Raw genomic sequence first — 24,299 nt, 5'->3', positions numbered from 1 at the left:
CTTGACTGCCACACACCTGTTGGTACCCACACTCCAGGGCTTCTCAAAGCATGGCCCCTGGACCAGAACAAGTGGCATCACCTGGGAACCTGTTAAAAATGCACATTCTCAGGCCCCATCCCAGACTTACTGAATCAGAGACTCTAGGGGTGGGGATCAGCCATCTGTGTTTTAACAAGGGCTCCAGGAGATTCTGAAGACGGCTTAAGTTTGCAAACCACCGTTCTGGTCACTATGGGAGCAGACAAGAAGGTTCCTAGACTATGCATCTCTAATTTGAAGCTTCTTTGTCTAGGAATCATTTTAGCCTACATTATTCATTCACATTCTGATTATTCTACGGTATTTCCCGAGACTCTCTGGGTAGGACAAGATCTGACAGGACATGATTTTGCTTCCTGTTTCCCAGCAAAGGCTAGGAAGAGAAAAAAAAACCTTAGAGGGGTGGACGGGAGGAACAAAGAAGAAGAATCAATACCCGTAGAAAGGGAAAAGGAATTGTGCAGAGTGGGGCGCATGGGGAGAAGTAGAAACAATTCTGAAGGAATAAGTAGTAAGAAATGCAGAGAGGGAGGGCGAGGATGGAAAAGAAAGGACAAGAGCGGCTGAAACTGGCCTGTTCTAGGGGCAACTTGGCAGACACTTAGTTCTTTACTGGAAAAAAGTCAGCTAAATATATTAGGGAGAACCAAAGAGTGTCAGAGACAGACGGAGAGAAAACAGACCTGGATGCAAGATGAACCGAAGAGGGTTAGGTGGGTGAGAGCAAGTTTTAAAACGTGAGGCACAGAAATCTGATACTTTGTACCCCAGTGTCTAAAAAGGGTTTTCTTTTTTGGCTTTCCAATAGCGAATTGAATTCTAAGATGTCCCCTTAAGACATTCAACCTCACAAGAGTGAAGTACATCATTCTTTATTGGTCTCAGTACGCCGAGGCATTGAACCAATCCCCTCACTGTCCCACTTCACGCCTGTGTTGTGTCACTTCTGCACCTCTGTTTGTGTCCTATCCCCTTGGCCACAGAGTTTTAGCCTTCAATTCTCCAATAGCTATGCCTCTCACTTTTCTTTAAGAGACAGCACTGAAGGTTCCCTCTGAAACATCTTATGTAAATAATGCCATCTTCTCGTGGTCACTTACGCTCCCATTTTCTCAGGAGCACGCATGTACCACGTATCTGGAGTCCAAACCTGTTCATGCCTTAAATTCTATATTTCTAGTTGATTCTTGTGTTTCACCTTCTTGACCCAGACACTCCTTGTATTTTCTATTTCTTTTGTAATTTGCAAACAGGCAGGGAGTGGTAATTTGGTTGGTGGAGAAGTTCTGAAGTTAAACAAATACAGGTTCAAATCCTGGGTCAGCTGAGTGGTGTAAGCCTTTGTGTCTTAATCTGTATTGGGAAGTGGGGGCAACACAGCCATTTTAAGGAGTTGTGATGAGGGATTAATGTGATAATGGACATAAATGTTTAAGCATCATGCCATTCCGGGTCCATAGTAGATGCTTATAGGGTAGTTATGCACTATTAACCACTCTATGAATGCTTACTGAATGAGTGCAGCAGAAGGCAGGGCAGAGTTGCTGGGTGGCCTCAACGTGGTTAGATGCAAACTCTGAAGATGGGAAAAGGGAAAGAACAAAGGAAGAAAGGGGAACAGACCATTCCCTGGAGACCCTCTGAGCTCCACAATTTGCAAATCACTTGGAGACAGCTGCTGAATCTAATCGGTCATGAGGAGCTCTACTCATTCCTCCTGTTGCCCTCACTGGGGCCTCAACAGCTCTCACCTGGGCTATTGCATTAGTTTCCTAATTGTTAACCTTATCCCAGACCTGTGCCCATTAAAATTATAGACAAGCACACAAATAGTCAATGATAACTGTGTAGAAAACAAAGACTTATTCTGCCAGTGCTTGGCCAATTGAGTACACTCTTTTCCCAGTATGGGGGGGGCGGGTAGCAGGGAGGGTTGTCCTCATTTTGTGGGGTGATAATTGAAGTGAGCGTTCACTCCGTCAATGAACACATTATACCATCAGATCATATGTGTTATCTTCTTTTTCCTTCCTTCTTCCCTCCCTCCTCCCTCCCTCCCTCCTCCCTCCCTCCCTCCCTCCCTCCCTCCCTCCCTCCCTCCCTCCCTTCCTTCCTTCCTTCCTTCCTTCCTTCCTTCCTTCCTTCCTTCCTTCCTTCCTTCCTTCCAAAAAGTCATATTTATTAATTCTAACAAAGTCTACAGTCCTAGGTTCCATTAAACTAAGAACATCTTGTTCTCTAGGGAATGCAGCTGGAAATAAAGACCACACTTCCAGCCTCCTTTTGCATAGAAATGACTAATTTCCTTCCTGTAGGATGATTAAAATTGAGTGCCCATCAACCTACATTTTGGTTCTGCTTTTTCTGTGAGCACGTATTTCTTACAAGTTTGTTGTGCTTGTCAGCAGCCCCCCATTTTGGATTACAGTTTCTGATAATTCTCTCTTTAACATTTTGAAGGTTCTTGTAGAGTTGTGCTTTTTCAAAAAAAAAAAAAAAAGTGGGGGCAGCTGTGGAGGAGGACGGAGGTGGAATGATGTCAGAAGAATTAGGTTCAAATTCTGAGTCTACCCTTTTAGCTATGTGTTGTATCTGTCTGGCTTTCTCTCAAAACTCCTGTGAGAGTCAAGTGAAATAACTGATGTTAAGGTGCTATGTAAATTGCCAAATAATATAACATATTCGTAGTGGTATTGCCTAAGGAACGATATACATCACTATGTAAGGATGGGCTCTTATTGAAACAATATGTACATATTAAGAATCAAGAAAGAGTCCACTCACACCCAATTTATATCTTTATGAGTATTATATACTGCAGGTGGCCATGGTTAATTGATGTTATTGAGGCTTCCAATAAAATTTAGAAAACTTTTAAAGATTTTTTTGGGTATTTCAAGTAAGTCTCTCTGAACATGCTACTATTTCTCCTATAAATTCTTATACATACCCTTGTAAATGCCTGTCTTCTCACTTATCACATTATTTCAAGATTATATGACAGGTCTGTCCTTCCTACAGTCTGTGAGCTTCTGAGTTGTAGGATGTGTTTTATTCCTTTGAAAAACACAGACCTAATTCTTCAATGATACCTGCTTCTACCCCTCTAAAGGCAGGGAGAGAGAGTTGAAGGTAGACCTTTGACTTTGAAAGTCTCGAATTGAGAACGATTATATTGGATTTCTGAGGAGCAGCACAGTGGAAGGAAAGGTAGGGAAGGAGTAGAAGGTGAAGGAGAGAATTACAACCCTGCCATGCATAGAATCAGAAAGCTTTGCAACAGGGGCAACCCAGAGGAGCCAGAGGAAGGCTGTCAGGGGTCCTGAGGCAGGCTTGAACCTCAGTTCCATCCCTTAGTACATGTTTCCTTGGGCAAGTCTGTTAACATCTCTGAATTTAAGCTCCTCAGCTTTAAAATCAGGTGGATACAATTTATCCTTTAAACTTGTTCGTCAGATACCTGATTCAGAAAACTGTGGAGATGCACCCAGGGGTGTGTCGTTTGGGAGCCTTTGAAGAGGTCATACCTCGGGAGAATGTGAGTCATGCTGATTTTTCAGGAATAACTGGAAATATCCCTTGTTTCTGGGGATTTTTGCCTTCTGCATAGATTTTGATCTTTCTGTTAAGATTTGTGGCTTTACTGGTTAGCTTTGATTTCTTACTCACTGGATGGGTTGCATTTTGGAAATCTGTTGGCACCGTCCTTCCTTGGCTTCAGTCCAAGGTCAGTTCTGCTTTTGGTTTTTCTTCCATCCTCCTGGTTCTAGCTGGCAAGAGAGAACTCAGACTAAGAAAGGGTGGATATGAGAGTCAGAACATGATAAAGGACGAGCAAGCGCCTATTGTATGAATGTTCAGTAAACATTAATTGAATCTCATTTATCAGTCATACTGAGTGACTTCTGTTACTCACCGAAAAATTAATGCTTCTTCCCACTATCTATTATTCTAAGACAGTGGCAGGAAATACATATGCAGGTGCATATACATTAAGAGAGTGAGAGGCCAAGCTGATCTGGAAGAAGATTAGGTAAAGAATTGCTTAGTAAGACTCTTTGGAGTCCCTGTCCAATCATTTTGATGTTCTCAAAGGAATAAGGAGCTTACAGAAGACTGAAAGTAAAGCTATGTAGCATGTACCATTTTAAAAGAAAAGGGGGTTGAACAATAAAGCCTGTGGGCCTGCAAGCTTGGTTTTTCTACTAGGAAGACTTCTGGGACAAACTTCTCTAAGTCCTGTATTTATAAGGGATATACTCTCCTTTTCAGTGTGATGTTTTGTGACAGAATGATTGGTCAAAGAGATAAAGGAGAAATCACTTTTTAAATTTAGCAGGTGTGTCATTCTAGTCCAAACGATATACCCCTAATTTAAGAAGACACCTAAGGAGTTGACCACATGTTGGATCACTACTGTAGATTGTGCTGAACTGGGATGGTCCATCCAGTGGAAAACTCAAGACTTATTCTGGCCACACCCTGTCTTTACTCATTTCACATGGGCAGTGGACTCTGCTGATAGTTTTTTCTTTTTGTTTTTGTTTTTAAAGTGTGCTTAAGAATTACTTGGAGTGCTTATTTTTTGAATGTAGATTCTTAGGTTCTGCCCCTCCCTCCCAATTTTTACATATCAAGTCTTGTGTGGAGTCCAAGAATTTGTTTTTTTCAGAAATACCCCAGGTCCTTCTAATGTAGGTGGTCCTCAACTGCACTTTGAGAGGCACTGGGCAGGAATGAATTAATACACTCAAAGATAATTGTATGCAATAGCATCCACATCACATCTTGGAGAAAAAGGTTCCATCTACCAATAGTTAACTATTTATCTAGTGGGTTCTTTTTCTTTTAAATTAATTTTCATTGGAGTATGGTTGCTCTACAATGTTCTGTTAGCCTCCACTGCACAGCAAAATGTGTCAACCATACACATACAGATATCCCCTCCCTTTTGGACTTCCCTCCCATTTATGTCACCACAGTGTACTAGGTTAGTTCCCTGTGCTATACAGCATGTTCCCATCAGTTATACATAGCGTCAATAATATATATGTGTCAGTCCCAGTCTCCCAATTCCTCCCACCCCACCCCTTTCCCCCTTGGTGTCCATACATTTGTTCTCTACGTCTCTGTCTCTATTTCTGCTTTGCAGCTAAGATCATCTATACCATTTTTCTAGATTCCACATATATACGTTATTATACGATATTTCATTCCTTTTAATGGCTGAGTAATATTCCATTATATATATATATATATATATATATATATATATATATATATATATATATATATATATACACACCACGTCTTCTTTATCCATTCCTCTGTCGATGGACATGTAGGTTGCTTCCATGTCCTGGCTATTGTAAATAGTGTTGCTATGAACATTGGGGTGCATGTGGTTTTTTTGAGTTATAGTTTTCTCTGGGTATATGCCCAGTAGTGGGATTGCTGGGTCATATGGTAGTTCTATTTTTAGTTTTTTAAGGAACCTCCATACTGTTCTCCATAGTGGCTGTATCAATTTACATTCCCACCAGCAGTGCAAGAGTGTTCCCTTTTCTCCACACCCTCTCCAGCATTTATTGTTTGTAGATTTTGTGATGATGGCCATTCTGACTGGTGTGAGGTGATACCTCATTGTAGTTTTGATTTGCATTTCTCTAATAATTAGTGATGTTGAGAATCTTTTCATGTGTTTCTTGGCCATCTGTATGTCTTCTTTGGAGAAATGTCTATTTAGGTCTTCCAATAGTTCTTGAATAAATGAAGAAATCACCTGAAATAGAATAACATTAGAAAGATCAAGGATAGAGGTAAAAATATGTGGCAGACAGTGGTAAAACTGAAATTCTTATAAGCCAGAAAAGACTTAATTGTTTTAAAATTACAGTTAAATTTTTTAAATGATGGTTCATTGTGGGTAAACAGTAGCCTGACTATGTTCTTAAAATGACAAGCTACCTGCCAATAAGTGTAAGTGAGACCAACCGAAAACCCGAGTATTTCATTGCCTATCATTATTCTCACCATTGATCTGATCCTGTGTTCTCTCTGGGTCCAACTTTTATAGCCATTAGAAAACACAGAACGTGTTGCAGGTCACAAAAATAATATCAAAAGCTTGATAATAATACCTTTGGTGAAAAATAAAAAGAATTGGGATCTTTAAGCCTAAAAGAGAAGGATAAAGATTAATGTAGTAAGTATTTTCATGTAGTAAACATTTTATATAGAGAAGAGTTAACAGTCAGCATCCCCCAATAACAACAGGACAGAAAATAATGGGCTTAAAAAGCTGAATGAACTATTTAAAGTAAATCTGTGTGAGAATATCCTGGAACTGTTAAACTTTATAGAAGTTTATAAAGGGAACTGTTTAAAGGCATATTAGCCTTTGGAGCATTTTAAAGGGATGTGTATTGTCTTCTCTCTGATATGGTTAAATATTTTCTGATGTCTCAGACACAGACGATGGTTCGGTATTCTCACTCCTTGTAAATCTATCACTCCATGGATTTAAATGTAAATATATTTGTGTTTTCTGAAGGCAACCAGTAGGGATATTTTTAAGTGTCGTGACTATAACGAGTACTACCTTGATAGGAATTTGTACAGGAGGGAACTGGGAGCGGAAAGACAGGGGTGAGGAGGCGTTGGGGACAAGTTTAGCTTTAGTGAAGTGGCTGCGTTTACTTAAATGTAGGTGGGCAGTTGTATTATTTTTACACATTTAGTAGCTGATACCAACAATGCTTCCATCACTAATTCATTCCATCTGCTCCATCATTCCTTAGATTCTTTCTTCTGTGTTGTCTTGGACCTCTCTCTGCCTCCCTTTTATTATTTGTATTCCAGATGGTAGCCCTGTTAGCTGTGTCTGGGACATGTGCTTCTCGATCACTCATGGGCACTGCCTGGGTTTACTGCTGTACCTCTAGGTTGTGAGGGCCGATACATAATTCATGAGGTGGAAATAATGGCATGAAAATCGAGGTTTTATTGCACCTTTTCTTCTTTCCCAGACTTTGAGCCCAGAAGGAGTAGAGAGGAGCTAGAATCAGACTAAAATGTCCCATTTTAGGAGACGCGCTTTATACTTGGGCGCAAAATGCCTGCAGGCAGATCTGAATGTGATGATCAGAGATGGGGGTGGGAGAGGGTCACAGGTTAGCCTGCACGTGATAAATACCCGAGAAATAAGTGATTTTTATGGGCCTCCGCATCATGTGTGGCCCTTTTGGAGGAAGGCTTTTATTTCTGTTAGGGTTTTGTCCCCTTGATTTTTAGCACAAGATGTCATATATAAATGTATATAATTTCACTCAGCCTCACAGTGAAACCTGTTCAGCCATTCTTTTCTCAGACTTTTATCCTTTTTGTTTGTAAGGTTTATCTCTATTACTGTGCTTTAGTAATGCCTTTTTCATCACTAGATAGTCACAGATTTCTTTTAATAAATGCCCCAAACTTGGTCTTTGAAGTGTGACCAGATGGAATTTCTACTGATCTTTTCAAAAAAACCTCTCACCTGAGTCTTTTATAAATTCCTTATTAAAAAGAGAAAAATGAATCTTTTTTTATGATACCTGTATTTAGAAAACCAAATGTTCCAACCCAACTTTATCACTTTGGGCACTGAGATGGCGAAGTTGTTTAACTTCTCTTATTTCCTTTTCATTTACATTTTGTCATTTAAATGATAGCCAACAATTAAACCTCTCTTTGCCACACTTTAGCTGTTTACAAATCAGATATTATAATCATTCTTTCCCATGCTTCTCAGAGGACAGATCATATGGACTTACTTTTGACATTCTTGCCAAGTTCTTTAGTATCTGTGGGTGAAAAGAAGTTAATTAGGGTGGAAATAATAATGGCTTGGCAGCTAGTAATGAGAACAGCTACTCCACTTCTGGTAGGGATAGTGTGGGTCCTCACAAATCTAAATCTAAGTATGTGTTAGACGTGCTAAAATCCAGAGAAAAAAAAGAAAATTAACTTACGTTGGAACTGTCTTCCAGGCTCACTGGCTGCCTGAGTTCCAATCCCCCCGAGATTTGTTTGTGAATTTCACCGCCAGTTTTGTGCAGTCTCTGCACTGGCCTGGAAATCTGGGTATGTCTTTAGGCTTGTCCAGAATCCCGTTCGGTTCAGGGCTCTACTTTAGATCCTCCAGTTGGAATCTCTGAAAATCGGACTCCAAATGTTAATTAGGACTAGTTTTTTCATACTGAAAGCTGAAACCACTGTGTTTTTTTCCCCTGCTTTTTTAAAAAGTAAAACATTAAAAGCACAACCATGTAAATTGTAAAACCTCCTCTAGATTAACAACATTCATGAGAATTTATGCTTAAGACTCCCTGGGAACCACACTGTGACATCCCGGTGGGCTTTCTACCAGGCTGCATTTTGCTGCTTTTGTCTTCTCCGGCCTCCTGGGTGGGCCACTCTCTCACTCTGTTAATTCTCTTTATGACATGGGTTTTTCCCTTTTTCTCCTCCAACCACACCCTTTTTCTGATTTACTCTGTGCTTTTCCTTATTGTTCTGTTCTTTTGATTCTTCATTTCTAGCCCAACTTTGCAGACAATTGAAATATTACTCACCTGTAAAAATAGCATTATGGAAATGCTACCTTCTGTTCTTCAACTTGGCTTCCTAATGATTATGCTGAGATTATAAGAATTAGAAGTAAACAAATATAATCAGATTATATCTGTAAGTAACTCTACCCCTTTCCTCTTCTCCTAAGGCCCTTCTCCACTAAGATTTCTAACTGTGCTCCTAAAATACGTTTTAAATACGGTCTAAGTGTGACTCAAATATGTTCACTGAGACCGTTCTTAAAGTCCATAAAGCATTGACTAGCTTACCATTTTACCCTCATGGTCATTTGCATATGCCTTTATTAAATCGTCATATTGACAGGCCCTTTCAGAAAGTTCATATAATTTGAGTCATTTCTAATTTATCCTACTAAAATAGATATTCCTTTAAGTGAAATTATTTTATTAAATACTTGTTGATTGTGACTGAGGGATAGCAAAGTACTCTACTAAGTCTCTTACACTTACTTTTTAAAAGTATATGAAGTATATATGTATGCCTATATACATATGTGCGTATGTGGGTGTGTATGTTCTGACTAACCCTATAATGAAATGGTGACAAAAAAAGGGTGACTGTCCCAAACTGATTGCAGTTATTTGCAGATTGCCGCAAATAGCAGGCACAGCAGAAAGGATGCACATTTCAACCCCTGACTAATGGGTTTCACTCTCAGGTCTGCCCTCATTAGCCATATTTTCATGTAATATTTTTTAAACTTAACTTTAATTCTATAAAAGTACTACTGTACATGTACCTAGTTTAAAAAGCCAGTTAGCACCTCTGGGTTTACTTGGAGGACGGGCAGTGCCTGCCACTCTCTGGCTAACCTCAGCCGCCCTTGGCAGACACAACTCTGTCATCTTTTCTGCTTCTCCTCGTCACTCCTTTTATTTCATCTGGAAATTGCATCTATAAATATATAACTACATATATCTATACACCTATCATCTGTTTAATAATGCTTCCACTGCCAACCTTGATTTTTTTTTTTCATTTATGGAATTATTTACTGACTTCCTAATATAGAAGGGGGGGGGTTGAGCTCTCTGACGCAATCGCGCTCTCTCTCTCTCTCTCTCTCTCTCTGTCTCCCTCTCTCTGTCTCCCTCTCTCTCACACATGCGCACACACCGCCCCCACAAGACACACCTGTATAGCTGCCTGCAGGGGTCCCTGACACTCCTAATTCTTGAGTTTTTTCCGGTATTCTGTGCATTTCAGGCACTTAGGTATCTGTTTTCTCAGATCTGCTCTGTCAGCTACTATTCATCCATACATTTCCCACTTTCTTAAACATTGTTGAATTCTCCATTTGCTGTTGTTGTCTCTCCTGTTCTCTTTTCTCTTGTGATTTCATACCTTGTTTATCTTTTTATTCCCGTTTCAGTGGGGCTGAGGGAGCACATATAAAAACAAATTCAATTCACATGTCTTACCAGTGCTAAGCCTGGGATGTAGGACATGTGCAGTGGTCATTATACTGTTACTACTCACCACTCCCTTCAACAGAATTTATGCCTATATGGAAGAAAACAGACGCACCTGACAGAGACGATGTTCCTTATTTTGGTATTTTTTTCCCTCTACTGTCTCTTCTAACTTCTTATTTTGACCTAGAGTCAAGCAGAAACCTCTTTAAGGTGCTTAACTCGTGAAAGTGCAGGTTTTAGATAAGGATGCACTTATTCACAGAATATACATTTATTGTCCATGTATAGTCTCTGACTCTAGGGATATGAAGGGAAAGAAAACAAAGCTCCTGTCTCCTGGGAATCCACTCTAACTTGCGGGGAGGAGCAAGTTCAAAGTGCTGTGGAAACAGAGGAAAGAAAGTGATTGTGTTTGCTTACTGAACAGGCAGGAGGTGGATGTGGGACATACAATTTGGGGAAGAATTCAGAGCAAAGAGATACTCATGTAGGATTTAATGGTTCCACTAGTTGGCGTTAAAGTAGAAAGCCCTGTGGGCAGAGGAGATGTTATGAGCACAAGGCGCAGGGATCTGAAACACAGGGAGTGTCTGGAGAACCATGTGGAGACTACAGTTGAGGCTAGAGGGACTCAGGCTAGATGAGGGAGTGGCTTGAATGTGGCCATACTTGGACTATCAAATTTATTCCGATGGCATTGGGGAGCATCACTAGGAAGCTACAAGATGAGATACATTGGTGAAGATGAAGCCCTTCGAGAAGAGAATGGTTAGGAGACAGTGCCTGTATCTCAAGAGAGAGACGGTGAGAGCCCAGACACGGTCCCGCCAGGTAGGGATGGAAAGAAGCCACCGCTGAGGCCTTTCCTTTTAAGATATAAAATCGATTCTAAAATCCCATCCAATGGGGAAGATGAAGATCTAAATCTAACTCCCTGGCATTTGGATGGATAGTGAATGTCATTCATCTCTGTAAAGAAAAAGAAGCAGGCTTTTAGGAGACAAAAATGAGCTTGGCTTTAGACTGAGTTTAGCGGAGTTGGAAATAAAAGGTCTAGCGTTCAGGAGCACAGTCTCAGTTCGTGACTTATGTTGAGAAGTGAGGAAAATATGGATGATAATTAAAGATAGGTGAGGGGATGTGATCATGCCAGGAATGTGAATGGAGAGAGGTGAGGAAAAAAGACCTGGGAGGAGGGAAGTAATACAAGGGAAGAACAGAGGAAGTGTTAGAGAATGAGGAGAAAAGGAGAAAGTACAGGAGAGAATGGCTGTAGAAAAACCATGGAAGAGGAGAGAGATGGTAAATAGTGTTCAGTGCTACAGAGCAGACGAACAAGTTGAGTATTGACAAGAGACAATTAGGCTTATAATTTCAGCACTCACTGTAATCCCAGACACAGTGGTAACAGTGGAACAGGGGAGAGGGCAGTAGGTTGAGAAATAGATACGAAAGCAGATGTGGCAAATAAAAATATTGTTTCCAAAAGTTGGCCAGTACAAGGAGTGAGATGAACAGTAACTTAAGTGGAAAACAGTGTTTATGGAAAGACTTTTGATATGAATAAAACTTTAATATATTTATTATCTGTGGGTAATAATCTGATTAAGAGTCTGGACACTCAAGGTAAAGAGGGGACAGAAAAGGTTTCAAATACCGTTGGCTCTGAGTCAGGTGGGAAGGAAGTAACAAGGGCTAGAGACAAAGTTTGTAGAGTAGCAAACAGAATTCAAGGAGTTCACGTGCAGCGGTTTCCCATTTCTCTGTGCAGACTTTCCCATCTCAGTTGATGACAACTTCATCCTTCCCGTTGCTCAGGACAAAATCCTTGATGTCATCTTAATCCCCCTCTTTCTCTCATCCTCCACAGCCAATTCATCAGGTAATCCTACTAGCTCTACCTTGAAAATCCATCCACAGTCCAGTCACCTTTCACCATCTCAGCTGCTGCCACCCTGGTTTGAGCTATCATCCTCTGCTACCTGGATTCCTGCAGTAGCCTCCCAACTGGTCTCACTCCTACCCCTGCCTCACCACTGTTTATTCTCAACACATCAGCCAAAGGGGCCTGTTAAAATGTAAGCTAAATCCAAGCACTCTTCTGCTGAAACCCTCCAAGAATTCCTCAGTTCACTTGGAGTAAAAATCAAAGTCCTTGCAATGGCTTTCACAGCTCTCCAAATGTCCCTTCTCTGACCATTTGATTGGAAATTGCAACTGTCCTTCCTCTCTCATTCTCTGCCCATCCTCCAACCTACAGCATTCCTTTACACTGCCCTATTTTCTATAGGACTGTTACTTTTTAATTCACTAAATAATTATTTGTTATATTTAATATCTATTTTCCCCACTGGGATACAAGCTGTACAGGGCAGGGCTTTTTGTATATTTTATTCACTGATAAACCTCAAGTCCTTAGTACAGTGGTACAGTGACTGGCACAGGGTAAATGTTCAATAAATATATCTTGAGTGAATGAATGAGGTAGGCAGTTAAGGACTGCCACAGATTGGGGAGAAGATTCGCAGCTAGGTGAGGATCTTAAGAAGCAGCTTGATTACTATGGAGAAAAGGAAAATGTTGCTAACTTGTAAAGGGTAAAAAGATTGCCAAGAGACCCTGAGCTTTATGACTCCTTTAAGAGTCTTTTTCTTACTGGATGCTCTTTTTGTTGCGTAAAGCCTGCAGTAAGCATGGCCCTGTCTTGGGACTTCGGGGATGAGTGGTGAAATTTAGATTCCCTTCAGCTCTTTGAAGGCTGTTTGTGCATTGGGTAGAGAAAGCTTGGTTCCACATATTGCCTTTCTTCTCCTTAGTTATGTGACCTCAATCAAAGTCATTTAACTCCTATGGAAAAACAGTGTCTCCTTTGGTTGACTTTGAATGTTCTTTTGGCTCTCAAATGACATGATGTTTACGAAAGCATTGATTGACACTAAAATGCTACACATGTGTACAGGACTATCATCATTATTATCATGCCTGTGTGAGAAGTCTTCCAAAGCAAGGCCAGGCAGAGGCATGGCAACAGTGCCGGTGACAGGGGACACATCCTACATGCTGCTCACCGGAGGTCCCAGCTGAGGAAGTCAAATGTCTACTAGGTGTGGACATAAAGCTACAGCAAGAGTCAATAAGGAGAAGCAGAGCCTCTGCTTGCCTCCTTTCAACTCAGTGTGATTCTTTTCAGGCCCGCAGCTTTGAGCTAGTTTTTGTGTCCCTTTGGATCCACCTTTCCAGGTGTAGGCACCCAAACTGGGCAGCAGAACCTTGTTTGAGGGGCTAACACAGCTCAGATCTGCCTCCGGCCGGCAGCATCCCAGCTCCAGCCCATCAGCTTGAGGCAGACTTCCTTCAGATGCTCCCCTTAAGAGAATGCCCATCATGCATTCAGGATACAAAGCCTCCATCATATTCTCCCTCTGTTTCATTGAACAGAGTAACAAGAATAAGAGAGAAAACGAGCCTTTAAATGCTTAGCCAAACAACAACAGCAAAAAGAGAAACAGGAAATCCCCAAACCATATGCACCTATTTTGAAAACAGACTCCTTGTCTCTGCCTTGTCTCAACACCCCTAGCCCAGTGGTCCTAAGCAAGCCTTCTTTTCCCCAGTGGATTCTCCATAGCCTCTTCAGCCTTATACATTGTTTTCCTTCCTGTTTAAGATCAATAATGAGGACTTGGCAGGAGAAAGATTCAAATGGGTCAGGAGGCCCCTGTGGCTTTTCTCCGGCTTGTTTTCCACAGCCCATTCTAGCCTGCAACATACTTCGCAAGAATAAGTTGGCTGCAGATCTAACTCACGGTGAGAGGCCGCCACTGAGGGCAGCATTTCAGACTAGTGAGCCTGGAGCCACGAGCAGACTTCCTGAAGCCCAGAGCCTGGGTGTTTCCTTACACACGCACATGAACACACACGTGCACACACAGCAGCACACACCGGGGGTCCTTATCGAGAACAGATGTTGCTGCCCACTGTGCCAGCCACGTGTTGTGCATGGCATTTTCTTCTGTTAAGCTCCTGGCAGCTGTGTTTTTCCTTTCTTCTCCCCTCCCTCCACCTCCCACCCCCTACACCCATTGCATGTACAAATTGTCTCCTGATTCATAGTGGGCCAGCCTCATATTTTTGTTGTTGTTATTGTTATTGCAAACATTGGATGCTTCCAAAGCTGGAATAAAATAAAAAGGAAAGAAAAGAGAAAAAGAAAGAAACCACAACAACCCCCCAAAGAAAACATGTTCTAACCCAGGAATGTACAATACTTCATGCATGGGAAGCATCTTCCCACCTCTCCAAGCTTAGCTACAGAATCTAGGGCTCCAAATTCCAACACATGAAAAAACAAATTCATCCAGCTTTTTTTTTTTTTTTTTTGTATGAGCCTCATACCATTTCTCAATCTAAAAGCTTGCTGCTCCCCCCAATGGCAAGGATCTGCAGAAGCGGAATAGCCTCTTTTCCCAACTCACACCATGGTTACTAAACTATGATCACTCCTTCAGGTTCCTTTATTTATTTCTTCACTTAAAATAATATTTTCTGTGTGCCAACTATGAGTCAAGTTTACAAAAATGAATCAGGAATTTCCAACACAGTGTGTGCAACAGAGGTAAAAGATCAAATTTCTACCCAATGAATAATAATACAAAGATATGAACAAACTCAGTTGGGGACACAGAGAATAAAGCAAATAACTCATCCCAATCACATTGAGAAGATCTTACAGAGGGGTAACCACTTGAGGTGAATTTTGAAGGATAAATAGAAACATATGGAAAGGCAAAAAATGTGAAAGGAAATGGTGTGATGCAGCCATCCAGTTTTTTCTGTGATGACGCTGCATGACAAATAATCCCCAAATATCAATGTCTTGTAATAATAAAATTTATTTCTCACTCATGCATCTGCAGTTGACTAAAGTGGTTCTGCCTTAGGTTTGGGGTTGGGTTACAGTATACTCCACCTGACTCTCACTCAAGGACACAGGCTTCAGGGTTTCAGGGTCAGTAGCTACCCAGCATATGTTCTTCTCATGATGGATAACATGGGTACAAAGAAGCCAGAAAAGGCAGGCCGGGACATTCAAAATCTCTGGTCAAATGTAGCATATGTTTCTCACACTCACATTCCGTTGGTCAAGGCAAATCACATGGGTCCATTTAAAATTAGTAGGAATGGGAAATGTACTCTGCTGATGGTGAACTCCTAAAAGGAGCTGTGGACATGTAATAATATCTGCCAGTCAGTCTTTTTGGTTACAAACATTTGTTATATTTCAGATTTACTCCACCTTACCCCAAGACATTCTAAATGTCTTATCCAGTTATAGCATCAGGCTTAAAAATCTAGAACATCATGATTTACATCAGGTTACAACGTAGCTTCTCTTAGTCTGGACTCTGGTGTACTAAAAATCACAAGTTCTCTGCCTTCCACACACCTGATGGGCAAAGTAGAGTAAAAACAAGACAGCTACAGTAAACATCCCCTTTAAAGGAGAACAACGAGAGGAACATAACTGGCACTGGTCCACAATTCTGAAATCCCTCTGAGGAAAGTGGTAAAAATTATACTCTAAGAATAAGGAGTGCTGCTTGTTTAATAGCTTTTGATTACTCCCTGGATATAGGTCCCAAGTCGACTTTTCTTCATGGCTCTTGGCTCTGCCTTCTTGGATGTCCTTCCTTTTCTGTTATCCTCTTGGGTCACAAGAAGAGGGCACTGGAGAACATCCTCCTATTGGAAGCTAAGTAACGTTATCAGCCTGCTTTCTCCTCTTAGAATATAGGGGATCCAAAAAATCTATCCAAATTCGCTAACAGTAAGTCTCTTTTAACACAGTCTGATGCTACTTTTGGAAATTGAACTCACAGACTTTTTTGGTTTTGCATATATTTAATTTCAGTCAAATCCATATTGCAAGAGCTATGTCACAGTCTTTTCAAGACATGCCTCTCTGAATCAGTTTGATTATAGGTATTCTGAGCTTATGAGACTTCTCTGGGATAAAGTCTTTAGTCTCTTTTCTATGAGTCAAGGATCTTCTAGGTGCCACTTTAATCCAGTTAAAAGTCCTAACAAATGATGTAATGGTCCACCCCTTGATTTGGTCTTTGCCTGAGATTAGGCCTTAACTTCAGTCTTCGAAGGCCCGTCTAATACAAAGCATTGCTCTGTTTTATCTTTTGCTTGTTGGAGATGAGAAATAGCTTTGTTTTTCACTGCAAGTCCTGGAATTTTTAGCGCTCTATATTACCTGTCAATTCTGCTGGCAAAGCAGCAACCTTTTCTGAGCTCGTCTTTTCTTGCAGCACCTTATCAGATGAACATAGCAACCAATAACTAACCCTAGTAAGGTTATTCTTTAAATTCTCTTTACCCAAAGCCAGTAGGCTATTGAGTAAATTTTCTGACCTACAAGTTATAATAGTTAACATTATAACTTTCCTCACAACTACAGGACACATTTAGTAATTTCTTTTCCCCACTACATGGGGAGTTACTTCATTTTTCCAGCTTCCTAAAACAGTTCCTTTGCTTTCTGATGCACCATCTAGAGCCAATGCCACACATTTTAGATTTTTGTTATGGCAGCGCCCCACTTCTAATACCAATCTTTGTATTATTTAAATGTTTCTACAATCATGTCACATAACAAACAACTCCAAAATGCCAGTGGCATATCACAGAAAATATTATTAGTCTGCTCAGTGAAGCTGATCTTGGGGAACATGAAGGAATGTGGAATGACTGGAGGTTAAAGAGCTAAGCTAGGGCTAGGTCACTCAGGCTTTTGTGTGCCAAGCTAATGAGTTTGGACTTTATCCTGGAGTCAGTGTTGATCCATTGAAGATTTATAAGTAGAATATGAAATAATCAGGATAGGCTGTGGTCACACGGTAACCCGGAAGTCTCAGTGATTTAACATGACAAAGGACTTGTCTCTCACTTACATGAAGTCTGGCGTAGCTCTCTGGAGCACCCATTCATTTCTTGTATCTTACGCCTCTGTGCTCTCAGAATGTGGTCTCCATGGTTTCCTCCAAAAGGGCAGAGAAGAAATACAGAGAGAGGCCAATAATTCTTGAGTCCCTTAGATGAGAAGTAATGCATCACTTCTGCTTGCCTTCCCATTTACTAGAACTTGGTCACATGGCCTCAAGCCCACGACAAGCGAGTCAGGGAAACACACAGATATTAAACATCTCAGTGAGCATTAAACATCGCAGTCACAGAAAAAAGATTATACGATTTATATTTTAGGAAGAAAAGCATGGTGGCAAAGTTGGACCATGGAAGTCAGAACCTTATCCTCTCTCACCTAAACTAATGTAACAGCCACCTACCTCACTGAACTGAGGAAGCAGAAAGAGAAGAGAGAAGAGGGTCTGCATACAAAACTATTTCTTCAGTAGAAGGGTGAACATTTGGATGTTGGGTGTGATGGATGATGAGAAAGAGGTTGAAGATGAAATTAACTGGATTGGAAGGAGCGGAGGTGTATGATGATACTATGAGCTTACCTCTCATACTAATAATATCTCAGTTTGATCTGAAATAAGCTCAGCCAACAGTTTGTCAACACATAATGCTTGAACATCTACTTCGGGGAACAAAGGAAAGACCTGGTTCCTGCCTGTGTGGTTGGACTTGTGTGCTATTTGTGTCGGTGCGGGTTACCTATTTTGAATGTTCGGTTGGACCAGTTAGACCAGGTTCTAGAGGACAGGAGGCATGTGTCATTCTTCTGTGTTTATACCCACTCCCCACAATGTAGTCTAATATTAAACATTCCATAAATAGTCAATACATAGTCACATTTGTCTGAGTCATGTGCATTTTATTAACTTCTTTGGCTGCTCCTGGCAGAGAATACTTGGTAAATTCCTTATGCCTTGAAAATGGAATACGGGGGTTCCATTCTAGTTCCATAAAGGACTAGACTGAGTCCTTTATTTTTTAATTAGAGAAACCAGGTAGTAAATTGAAGATGCATTATCCAGATGTGAAAGATCCTGAACAGATGATGATGATGAAATCAGCTCCCCACTGTCCTCTCTCTCCCTTGTGTGCTAGTTTGGAAGTTTAAGATACCTAAGTTTAATTTTCACCTCTATTGCTCATTCCCTAAGTGACCTTGAAGCATGGCCCTTTGTCTCATTTTCCCCATCAGTGGAATACGGATAATCATATTAATCTGCCTCACCAGGTAATGTGAGGACTAATTAAAAATGAGATTAGATTCAGTTGAAGTCTTTCTAATGTGAGAAATACTAAACTTGGTGGTGCATGTCTGCAATGCTGTTAGATTTCCAGTAATGGTCTCTGGCCTTGGAACCACTTAAGACCCTGATGACACTGTAGCTGAGTTAGAGTGTCCGAAGCCTGCCCAGCTTATTGGCTGTGCTCACCTGTTCTGGTTTCATGCCCTGTGTGCCCAGCCCAAGGGCCAGACCCATCCAGCATTGCCTAGTTACTGAATAGGAGAAGCCAATGATCTTTTTACTTCTTTGGGCTTCCTCTGAGAGCTGCTTCCTGCCTGTCTGTCTTCTTCTTACCTCCTTTTCCTGCTCCTTTTTTTCAGACAAAATCTTTGGGAATTCTTTAGGTTGACAAATCAGTAAAAGTAGCTAAATTAATAAATACACTAAATAAGTCTTGAGTGTTAGTCTGCTTGGGCTGCTGTTTACAAAATACATAGGCTGGATGGCTTAAGCAACAGACATTTATCTCTCACAGTTCTGGAGGCTGGGAAATCCCAGATCAAGGTACTGGCTGATTCAATTTCCTGGTGAGGTCTCTCCTCCTGGTGTGCAGATGGCCACCTTCTCACTGTGTCTTCACATGGCAGAGAGAGAGAGAAAGCTCTGCTATCTCTTCTTATAAGGGTAATAATCCTATTATGAGGGTCCCACCCTCATGATATCCTCTAAACCTAATTACCCCTCAAAGGCCCCACCTCCAGATACTATCATAGTGTGAGCTGGGGCTTCAGTATATGCTTTTTGAGGGAACAAAAGTCAGTCCCTAACAGCAGGTGTTTTGCTCATGCTCGCTTCAGTCAGGTAGAAAATGTCCCAATACTTAGAAATGGGTTTCCCAATTTTGCTTAACAGGTGACTACCTCCACTACATAATTTTGGGGGTGCTACGTATGCTCCTATTTCACCCATAAATTCTTGTTTTCGCCGAGTGGCTCACAAAGCTCCAATCTTTCCACAATTAAAGTCATTTTTTGCCTTAATATATTATCTTTTATTTAGTTGCAGATACGTATTTGTCACTGACCCCTTAGTATGTCTGCTGCTTTCCAGAGGGATAGAAGAATGTGCAGATACTCTGGTAGGGATGGATACACTAGTTATGGGAGTTGGCAGAGGAAGCACCGTCAAGCATGAGGATGACGGAAAAAAAGGAGACCAGGGACCAAAGACAAATTCTGACACAGCATTGCTGCTATCCCATAACTATCAACAATGGAACCTAAGAGAGATGACTAGTATTTCAGATAACTTGGCTTATGCATTTGCCTGCCTTAAGTCACTCTGTCCCTATAGTTGTGCGAGGTTAACAGTAAGATCCCTGGTATTACTGGTCATAGTTAAGAGAGAAGAAGAATGACCAGGTTATCTGGTAGCCACCTCTGGGAGAACTGCCCTGTACCTTCACAAATAGGGAAGCATTGATACCCAGAGTATGCAGGCTCACTGAACTCAGGAAACAAACAGAAAAATAACTCCTGGTTCCATGGTCTATTTAATAGCATTATTGGATGTTTATTGTATGCCAGGTGCATACTGTGAGGAATTATTACCATTGTTATCATTCTTGTTTTAGTGATGAGCAAATTGAGGGGCTGAGGATTCCATTGCATTTCCAAAGCCCCGGAGTTAGCAAATGAGACTGTAAATGAACCCAGGCAGCTGATTCCGGAGTCCCTGTCCTGTTCTTAAATTGGTAGGAAGATTAAAAATGAATAAACAGATAGAGAACACACAAACTAGAAATGCAGGACTTTAGGGGAGTCAGTTGAGAGACGAACATGGGGTGCTGGTCACCTGTTAGGACTTCTCCCTGGGCTTTGCAAGCTTTCGTCCAGAGGAAGAGGAGGCGGACCCAGGAACACTGCTTAGCAAGGATCAGAGACCAAGGAAGTGAGACTGGAGAACATGTTGTGAAACAGATGCAGCTGATCAGTGGTTGAGTGAATAAGATACACAGACCAGCATCCCGTAGATAAAGGGAATGTAAACAAGACACTTGCACAGAGAATAGGTTCCATATGGGTGAAAGTGAGACTGGATGGATGGACCAATTAACGGGGAATAGAACAGCCGGGCTGACAACCCAGGATGGCGTGACAGGTTAAGGATGAGAACCACAGTCATCAGCCAGCCACACAAACTGAGCTGCTCGTAGACGCAGGAACTAAAAATTAGACCAGGGCTAAAGGAAACAAGACTATTGGCAAGGAAATATTCTAGAATAAACATGCCACCTCCCTCCTGCCATTCCTCAACTCAGCTGGACCTGGATGTTACTGGGGGTGATAAAATAGTCATGTCTAAGTTGTGGGGAAAGTCTAGCAGAGGTCGGGCAGGAGAGACCCTCTAGGGCTTGGTTTAGATGGAAAGAGAAACTGTGTAGAGCTTCTCACTGTGAGGTAGAACAGGCTTTGCTGATGGCTCAGGTTCTACGTCCTGTGACTCAGTCCTTCTACTTAGTGAGGAGTCTTTCTAGCTACGTGCTCAACGAGCTAATTTTTTGAGAAAAGTTTAGCATGATTTGAGTAAAATGTCACAGATAAACCTTCATCTCCATTGGTCTTCTACCTAAATATGGCCATTTGCCAAGTCCTGACAAGTCCTTCACAAGACCCCTCCCTTCTGCTTTTTCCTCTTCCATATTAGGACCCAAAATTCTGTTCTTCTCAGTTCCTACCTGCTTGAGGTCAACTTCTACCTACTCTGGAGCCCTCCAATGGTCTCCTGAACATTCCCCACTCTGTCCCCAGATCCAACCTTTGAAGCACAACTTTTACCATGTTCTGCTTCTGCCCCAAAATTAGATAAATAAACACACAAAAAAACTCCCAAATTTCCACTGCTCCCTATTGGCTTCGGGGATGAAGACTAGATTCCTCTAGATGGAGATTTTGACCTAACTCCAAACTTAGGCCATTAATACTCAAGGCAGAAAACCACAGATATATCTTTTCTTTTTCCATTTGAAATCTTGGTTTATATTTGCCCTCCTCCTGGGATTTTTCTCCCTACTTCTCTGCCCAAATCCTATCCATCCTCAAAGATTAAGTCTAATCCCATTTACTCCATTAAGCCTTTCTGAAATGCCCCAGCCTCTTTCCTGTTCTGAACTTCTGTAGCTCTTACTGGTGCCATTAATTACTCTGGCAATCAATCCTCCACTGGCCTGTGATTTTCTTTTCTTATTGTCTCAGATGCTGTTCAGATTCTGCCTTATTTAAGGCTGATGCCACCAAAGCTTCTTTAAGGCAAATGTTTTGTCACGCCTTGTTCATAGGAGACACACTAAGTACGTATGAAACAGATATCCTAGGGTTCTAGCAATTAGCCCCATGCCTGGCTCATAGTATATGTTTTGAAGTTAAATATCCTAGATGGTACATTTCTCATGGACTTATGTGACACTGATCTTCCATCCAGAAAGTGGCTACTTCATGCCCATAGTTATGGTAGAGATTGGATCAGGTGAGCAGTTCTGAGAAGTGAAGTGAGGCATATCATTATTATATGGTGAATAGTGCTAGAGGCAGTGTGAGTATGTCAGGATGGTTATAGCACAGGCCTGGGTGTCAGACGGTAGGTCCACATCTTTTCTAGAGACAGATTCCTTAACAGCTCTGATCCTTGGATTTTTTCATCTGTAAAATGGGTTGTTGTGAGGGTTCAATAAGATCATGAGTACAAACCTTGTAGCACAGTACCTGATACACAGAAAATGCCATATATAAAATAAAAATAGTATCCTGTTTCTCGGGCTTCCCTGGTGGCGCAGTGGTTGAGAGTCCCCCTGCCGATGCAGGGGACGCGGGTTCGTGCCCTGGTCCGGGAAGATCCCACATGCCGTGGAGTGGCTGGGCCTGTGAGCCATGGCTGCTGAGCCTGCGCGTCCGGAGCCTGTGTTCCGCAACGAGAGAGCCCACAACAGTGAGAGGCCCGCGTACCGCAAAAAAAAAAAACAAACAAAACACTAGTATCCTGTTTCTATATGATGGCTTCTAGTTTGTAAAGTTATTTTTACCTTTAGAGGCACTGCTTATGCCTGGAGCTTCTAGAGAAATTGTATATGGATGTACGTGTCTGTTTCTGTGTATAAAATATAAACACATATTTTAATGTTATATATCTGTATTATAAACATTATATGTTAGTGATTATTATACACACGTTTATCTTATATACGAACAGTACGTATATATCATTTATGCATCATATTTATGCGTATACATGTATATACGTATGTATACACACCTATTACATATATATGAAAGGAGAGAATGAGAGAGAAAGCAAGTGCTGTGAGTTATATCCCATGAAGACTTACAAAAATTCAAAGCAATGTATTAATAGGTTTAGATTTACCCCAAAGTGAAACACCCCAGTGAAGAGCTGGGTGTGGTATCAGAATGGCAGAAGCCTTTGTCAACTACGTTGATTGATTTCCTTAAACAGGTCTTCCCACCCTAGGAGTTGCTGCCTTCTCCTTGAAGTTTCTCTCAGTGTGCTTGATTACTGAGGAAGAGAGAGAGAGAGAGAGGGAGAGGAGAAAGACGTGGAGGGAAGGGCGCAGAGAGGGAGGAGGGAAGGAATGAGAGAGAATGGGAAGGAAAAAGCAAAAGACGCTCGGCAAACACCAGGAGGGCCAAGAAAAATATTTAATCCGAACAATGAATATTGTCATTTCCTCCCACAGTCTGCATTCCCCGTCCTCTTCCACGGGCGGGCTCGGGGAGCAAGCAATGCCCACCTGCCTGGCATGAGGGTGCATGTGCTGGGGGCCCCCGGGGGCCAGCACGCGTGTCGGGGGCTGCCGTGGAACGTTCCCACCATCGGCTCAGGCCTGCTTCAACCTCCCGTGAACTGCAGGCTGGCCAAGGAGCCCGGAGAGGGGACGGCGGAGGGGAACGCTCGAAGTCAGAGCAGGACCCCAGCCGTCCGCCCTGGGCCTTCTCCCAGGACTCCCGTGCTCTCCCGTCCCCGTCTCCCAGCTGCAGGTCCTCCGCCTCTGACTTCTGCATGTTTCCTTGCGCTTTCGCCTCCCTCGCCTCCCAGAGCTTTGTGAGCTCTTGAACAGAGCCTGTACAGCTCCATGGCCCGATCGTGAGGGGTCTGGTGCTGGCAGAGGCCCAGAGAGGAGGCACGGGTGCGGGGCCACCTCCAGAGGTGCCTGGAGGCCAGGGGGAGGTCCCACCTGCTCAGCAAGGCACCTGCAGCGGCCGACATTCTGCTCTCAGCTTCCTTCTTCTGACGCTTGCAGTTTGGTTCCTTGAGAGTCTGCGGTTAGCGAACCTCTCCCTGGAAGGCCGTGCCGAGCTATCTCAGGTGATGTTTTAGGGAGAGTCATTGATAGTGAGAACAGCTATCTGGGGAGGCTATTAGGGGAGCCAGACAGAGGAAAGGTACCTTATCTTGGAGGAAAGGCCAGAGGAGTAGGAAGCAAAAACTATTCTGCCTTCTTAGCTTACAAAGTCGATTCGGCACGTGTCTCACTCACCAGCTATTCACGAAGCAGCTAGTGTGGTCTGTTAGGTGTTGTGCTGACGTAGGGGCCTTACTGCTGATGGAAGGAAACAGGAGTGGAAAAGGAGACAAACCGGAAGTGTCTCTGCCCCGTAGTCCTTGCACAGTTCAGACCTCTTGTGTTCAACGTTTCTACCTCTGACCTTGAACCACAGTAGGCTGGCTCCAATTATCTGGAGCCAAGGCAGGAAATTCCCCCAACGCACAATTGTTAATTTTTTCCTCTCTTAAAGAAGAAAGCCAAATGCCATGTAGCAAGACCGTCAGGAGAGTTTGCAGGCCACCTGTAACGCCCCTCCCACCGTGAAAACAAGACAAAATCATGAGAATTAACGGGTCCGCCAGCCTTGCGATGGAGACACAAATGGGTTCTCAGGGTGTGTCATCATCAGCTCCCACTGGGAGCCCCAGCACAGCCATTAGG

At 42.2% G+C, this 24,299-nt stretch overlaps 1 protein-coding gene across 7 annotated transcripts in view; it reads left to right on the top strand.

Annotated features, from left to right (window-relative positions):
* PAPPA2 (pappalysin 2) overlaps window positions 1–24,299 on the top strand; it is a 472,610-nt gene that overhangs the window by 434,053 nt on the left and 14,258 nt on the right. The window lies entirely within an intron of this gene.

Source organism: Stenella coeruleoalba (assembly GCF_951394435.1).
Source record: "Stenella coeruleoalba genome assembly, chromosome: 1".
NCBI lineage: Eukaryota > Metazoa > Chordata > Mammalia > Artiodactyla > Delphinidae > Stenella > Stenella coeruleoalba.
This window is presented reverse-complemented; position numbering and strand designations above follow the sequence as displayed.